Genomic DNA, 7,231 nt, shown 5'->3' on the forward strand with positions numbered 1-7,231 from the left:
TACTCAATCACTGGCGGATGAGCCCGATGTGTGAAAACTACAATAAGGTTACTTTCTAGGGTTCGACTGTGGAAGCGATGTTTCGAAATTTAATGAGATTACTGTTGAATTTCCTTCGCAGTGAAACTCTCAATTGTATAATTTTAACGAAAGTTCGGTGTCAATTTATCAAACAACGTACAAATAAGTAAAATTGTATATATTTGCTTTTATTGAAGACCTATGTTGTAAAGCTCTCCACGCAGCGTCGATCAGTTGTATAAAATCCACGCAAATTTACGATCGACTTCTGCAGGTACACTAGAAACTAGATCTTATTTAGAATATATCTCATTCCTCAGCCATTTTATCGCTCACTAAAATTTCATATACGTAAAACTAGGTAAACATATTCTAGATATAAGTTTTTCGTTTATTACTGGTATGTTCAGGGTGACGATTGCCTCGTGGTTGTCTCCTCAAATGAGTTGCAGTCAAACGAAAGGAGAGTAGATCGCAAGAAAATCGGCAAAATCACAACATCAGTATGTAAAAGCGATAAAATATCGTATACGAAATACGAACGCTTTATATCTTAAATCCCTTTAGGCCAAGCTATTATCCCATGCTTGCATAGGACTTTGTATACCAACAGAAAATCCAATTGGCATAGGTATGTACTTTACGTTTTGAAGAACTACTTTGAAAAAGTTCCTCCTGACTGTTAACAGGATCGTATTTTCAAGCCTTAAGTTTTCCCAAAAAAAATCGTCTTTCCTCACCGATTCGTCGTCGACAAAGCCGCGCAAGTTCAGAGCTTAAAAGTTTCCCTAAAACTACCTATCAGGTCGTCTTCGAATTGGTACCGTGAGCTCGTTTTATACTCCTTTATTGTCTGGTCTGGTCTGGCGGGCCGGCCGGCCGGCCGGCCTGCTTGCCGCAAGTGAAATAACTAAAATAAAAACCTAAAAACTATGGTTGGTAGAATAAGGCTCGGGGTAACTTGTTGCCTTTTGTACAGTTCAACTTCCTTACACTAGCTGCCCAGCGCTTGAACAAATAACCCAGCGGGAGCGGGCCGATGGGTCCACCCGTGCGCTTATCTACTTGCTTCATTCGAAATGCTTTAGCTAATTTGTCGTCCCGTCGTTTCGCCGGATGGCGTTTCATCGCGGCCGATACAATGATTTGATTTGCCGGAGATACCACATGTCCGAACAATTGAAATCTCCGGCGCTCAGGTGCAATAGATTGCCGCGGTGTTTTTTAAACTATGTCACGCGCATACCGTTTTACCATTGTAGACACCCGACGAAAGCAGCAACGGTAAGGTCAGCTACTTCATCGTTTGGGGCGCCCTTTATGTGGCAATGAATCGTGGCAAGCATATATATCGCAGATACAACAATGATAGTGGTATTATGAACCATGAAAACACGGAAATGCGTTATCAGAAAACGTATTCAGCAAACAGCTTTGTTGCGTGTATGGAAGCCATATTGAGAACCCAGTTATTCAGACCAAGCCTATATGGTTACCCGGCATGCGACGGGCATACATGAATATTCATATGGTGTCAGGAACGTTTTCGATCCGGTTAAACAAGTAATTCCCTAAACTGATCTTCATTTCTTAAGAAGTTCAAGTTCGCCAGCTGATCGAAAGTCACGAAGCGATATGGGCTAGTTCTAAAATACTATTACTGAATCCCGTAAAGAGGCTAGTAAAGGCATCACTCCACGCATGATGTGCACATCGTCTCTATTTTCCATATCTGTACGTGCAGGTTCGCATAGACAAAACCAGTATTTTCCAAGAGTTATCACTTAACTGTGATATATACACTCTGTCTTTACATTGAAATTTGTAGGTACAATTAATGAAGCTAAAGCTGGCTTTTTTTTTTAACAATTGTTGCGCCACATATGAAAGTAGCTCGACTAAGGCTTGAAAGTGGCTATGGCTATACTTTTCGTGTCATACTATTGTCACATTGAGCGACGAGACTTGCCCTCTAACTTGGGTTAACCCAGAACTAGTCCAGTTAGAAACAGTATGAGGCGTCATTTAGATAACGCTACACACGGCCATGCTTCTTCCTAAACCTATTTTCGATTATTTCCATTGCTCGCTACCTATATCTGTTGTTTCCGTATGGACAAGACGAATGTCCATGGTGGGATTACCGTGCTCTAATCTTGGTAGCCGTGTTCCCATTGATTTAAGGACATAGAATTAATTTATGCTCCTATTTTGAGCAGCCTCATTTTGCTTCAGACGCGATTAATAGGCTAATTTAGACGAGGAATTATTAGAATATTTGTACGACTTAATGATGCGAGAGCAGCATACGATATATCATCATTGTTGTAGACCTCAGGCAACTACCTCAATTATCAGCAAGTTCTGCTGCAGTGAAGTGCACTAATTGCCCTACTTATTCAACTTATGTCCTGTTTCCACCGCGCTTGCCCGAGGCGCATTTACATGATGATGCGTTCAGATTGGGGAAAACCTTGTTTGTCGTAAAGAGCACATGTTCATCCGCTAGTCCTGGTCTCAGACGAAACCCAGTTCCCTTTAGAGCAAACTAACAGAATCATCATGCCAAATAACAGTTTTTGCCATTTAAATGAGGATCAGCTATTATTCAATCTTCCAGCGATGAACCCCAACCAATGTTAAAAATACAGTTTTTTTTTCCCAAAATCGTCGATCCATGTTATTGCCTCTTTTTATGCCACTTCTGATAAATCCGAGAAAGACTTTCATGAAGCAAACCCGATTATCTTCGATACGGTTAACGTTAAAAAATTAATCATAGTGGCTTAAAAACCTAACTTATTACAATTAGGTTTTTCATATAGAAATTAGCGATTTTTTAGAGAGGAGATTATCAACTAGCCATCGAAACAAGTTGATTTTTTGAGACTTTTTGCGTTTTTTGAACCCGTTGAACTTTTTGGTTTACCATTAGCTCAAAATGGAATATTCCGTTTTGCGACACTTTTATGAATCTTCACTTACAGATATCACTTAACAGTCACTATAAAAAAAGTTATTTGCGGGTCAAAACACGAATATTTGAAAACTGACTAGTTGGTCGCTAATCACGGTCGATGGTGCTAGGATTAACACTTCTAGCACCCTGAAGTATTTTTTTTTTATAAAGATAAAGCCTTAGCAACGAGGCATAAGGAAAATTCTCAACTTACACCCGCTACTCTATGCGTAATCCAGGTTCGCAGTCGGATAGTGTTGTGGACTATGTATGTCTATGCATATATATCTAGTAAAACTTTTATGACAAAAAGTAAGGCAATTTTTGCGCTTATTAGAATATAATTTTATCATCGTTAACAGCGACGAGGATAGCAGCCGCAGTCGCAAAAAAGTAAACAACAGTGACCATAATAACAGATACCGTCGTCACTGTCACTATTACTAGTCAGCACAGCTGTAGAGTCAAGATCAGCGGTGCGTGACTACGCCTTCATCGTGACCTCCACACATATTTTTGTGGATAGTGCAGCAGCCGGCGGAACGGATACCGCCATAGGTGCCTACACGTTGACTATTGTTCTACAGTTGTGTGCAGTGTTATATGACAATTCACAGACTCTCGTTGAACATACCTCGACGGACCGTGCACGCAATGCACAAGGCCTATCCAAGGGCCGCCTTCGATATGACGCTTCTGGTTGAAAATGCAAATACCAGCTTCCTTAGATCGTATATACAGGATATGCTGGCTGGATCATGGTGGCGCTACGCTGTGTAAAGTGGTTGCCCACGTCTGTTGTGGCATCCGCAACGCAACAGCTTGTCGTGTTTCATGTAGGAACCTCAATGGCATTCTACAAGAACGTGCGGGCAACGCGTAGAAAACGCGTGGCAAAGAGCGGAATATCAGTTAGCTAATTAATAACAGTGTGCGATGCAAACAACACCACCCTTCTGTTAGGTCTATTCTGATCGCTGAGCAAACTGCGAGTAGAAAAATGTTGGCCAGGCTCTAACGCACTGTCTCGTGGACTCTCGCTTACCGAAGCCAGTAGTCTTTCTGTGGACAACAACAATAGAAATTTTATTAAACGGACTGCCGTACAAGCAGTTAGTGCCATCGCTTTTGGAACCATCAGTTCCACGGGTGTGGACACCATCGCTAGGAGATCTTACAGGTCTGGTCGAGCGTCCTCATATTCATCTTATGTCTTAAAGTATTTTGCTGGTCTCTTCCAGTGTGAATGAACTCACTTTACGCTCGTTTTTTAACTTAGCCGACCTCACATGGCCCTAACTTTGATAGGTAAATGTGTCTTTATTGCACTCTCACAGTGACTTCCACGTTTCAGTCTTCTGGGTTACTTATAGCTCTATGTCGGTCTTCAAACCTTCTATGAATGGAGCGCAGCAGCCTCTCCTAACGTCTTCCACACTCTGTTCACACTTTCGCGTGATTATTTGTAGGTTCTGGCCTCGGTGTTTCTGGTTCTTCCCCGCCTGCAGTATTTTATGAGTGCACGCCTATCTCCCATATATTTAAGCTCTTTATAAATCCCAGCTAGAAGTCCTCTGTTATAAAGTGGCCATGTTTTAATTTTCATTCTATGCTAAAACCTAGAACGCGTGCTGCTTTGTACTCTTGTATTGTAGAAACATGAGTATTTTTTATTTGACAAATACATATATATATTTTTTTTATAACATTTATCGTAGAGAAGGAGAAGGCGTGTTTATATTTTTATTAACTTGTATAGGAAAACGTTTGCTATTTTAACAATAACTGTGCAACAGAACCAATCATGCGCGTAATAGATCGATGGAATTTTACACAATTTTTGCCTAAATTCGATGGACACATTAAACATTTCAGCCCCGTCTTATACATTCTGACCATGACCCCACTCGCCAAATCTATTTAAAGAGATGTAAAAAAAAGTGGACAAGTCGTATTAAACTCTTGCAGGCAGGCTACTTGTAGTACAAAATATTTTTTTAGAAATTGCGTAGATTTAAATTATGTGCATGTTTATTTGGTATTTATAGAATTTGTTTACTATGTTTGTTCCTCAGATATGAAAACACACATCAAAGATTTTAGTGAGTAGGCAGCCGAAGATCATAGAACGCCCAAACAAAAGTACAAAACATGCATAGTAATATATTAGCAAAAATGCCTTAAGACAATTAGTGATTGATGCACAGAAAACACATTTGGTTTATTTCCTTTTTTTGCTATGTACTAACTCAATAACACCAACCACGATGCAACATCAGGACAAATAAAAGCAAAACACTTGTAGTAGTAGTAAAACTAAATATACCAAGTGTAATTTTTTAAAGAAATTATGTTCTTGTTTGTATAATGTTTTAATTTAACACCTAATGGCGTCCTAGTACCTAACTATCGTAGTCTCTATGTCCTTGTCCAAACATTTTTTATGATTATTGCTTCCTTAAGCAGAGGTACATCGCATTTTTCCAAATATTCTTGGTTGACATCTACTTATTTATTATAAACGTTTATTTATTCACGGCCTTGTAAAGTGGACGAAAAGCAGTATGGCTCTACTGGGAAGATTGACAGCCAGATAACGGATCTCTATGACTCAAGACTGGGCTAGAAACACAGCCAATAGGAAACACTGCGAGTGCTTTTCATCCTCTAATTTTAACAAAACACTTGATCGAATAGTCCACTGCTTATAGAAAATAATTGTAACTATAGGACAAAATGAATGATCTTTTACTGAGAATCGTGAACTTTATAGTCGTATACGTATACCGGAAGGCAGAACAGCCCTACATAATAAAATCCGTAAGGTCCTTAACGGTGTATAAAACACAAAGTTCCAAACGAGGCTCAATTCTATCAAGGCGCTATCTTGACGTAGCCTTGACCTGCGACCTCGAACCGAAAATGTTCCTCACAAATACATCTAAACCGGTGAAATCGTTGCAAGAATTTTACCTTTCCATCTATAAACGTCTCATTTCATTCAAATGTATCCGTTGCTGTAAGCTCTGGAGACCATACACAGGTCTCATTTTAGACTTATAAAATAGCCTGTTACGGAACGCTGCTAATAGAAACTATGCTATATTTAGCCTTCCTTGAAAATACTTAACTCAATTCTTCGACAAGTAGTTAGATTACTTAAGATGCGATCGCTAGTTACATCAATGTTAACTATATTGCATGTTGAATTTAGGCAGCAATGGATCGCCTGTTGATCTTATGTTAGACAGAGCATCGATCGTCAGCTATCTTCTAAGTGGTTTGGTTTCTGTATGTTTCTCATAATTTTCACTTTGATCATAGTGATTTTTCGACACCGACAACCATATTACACAGATATAGACATATGATAAAATGCATTGTTTTCATATGTCCATATGGACCACAGTTTCGGATCTGCATGTACAAGCTTCGAAGTAAGTAACAAACTTTTAGAATGGTGACCACTTTTTACTTAACGTTGTCTTGAAGTCTTCCTTAGGGGTGCGGTACTAGACACACTAGAGAAGAGCATAAGTCAGGATCCAGAATCAGTTCGGGACTGATAGCAAATTTCAGCTGACCTCTCGCTCGTTTTCCTATTTCATAAGCCAAATCATCTTTGTTCATCGGCGAAGTAGTTCAAGCTCTTCTATTAGCTATTCCAAACTCACTGGTTTATCATTCTGTATTCCAAATATCCTAAAGTCGCTTCTCGTTATCACCCAAAGATCTACTTTGTGATCTGAGGCATCATTCTTCCCCAGGCCCTTCTCTCCACTGTTAAAGGGAGCTCAACGCCTATAGCTCTGCGACAGAGATCAATTATGTTAAGGTGTTGAATCTTTCAAATATATATATATAGGGTGTATAAGAAAACGGTGCTCACTATTGTCAGATATCTAGGACAGCACCAAGATCACCCACTAACCAACATCAGACTGATTTCAATTAAAAAACATATTGTAAATCTATATTAAATTAGTAATTGGCTAAAAGCACTTTGTCCTTTGCCATTTTATTATTACCACCGTAAGTAAACATCATCATTTAAAATATAATGATTTTAAATCGTTAATAATAAATTATATCGATCGTTAATTGCCGTGTGAAGATCTTATCATACCGCGTTGCCCCTATCGCATAGTATTGCTGATAGATTATTAATTTTTTCGCCAACCAGCTTCCCGACCATTTCCATATAAAATGGCGCGAAATATTCAAATTGTCGTATGTCAGTGGGTTGACCTC

The sequence above is a fragment of the Varroa jacobsoni genome, unplaced genomic scaffold, assembly GCF_002532875.2.
Source record: "Varroa jacobsoni isolate VJ856 unplaced genomic scaffold, vjacob_1.0 contig03132, whole genome shotgun sequence".
Taxonomy (NCBI): Eukaryota; Metazoa; Arthropoda; class Arachnida; order Mesostigmata; family Varroidae; genus Varroa; species Varroa jacobsoni.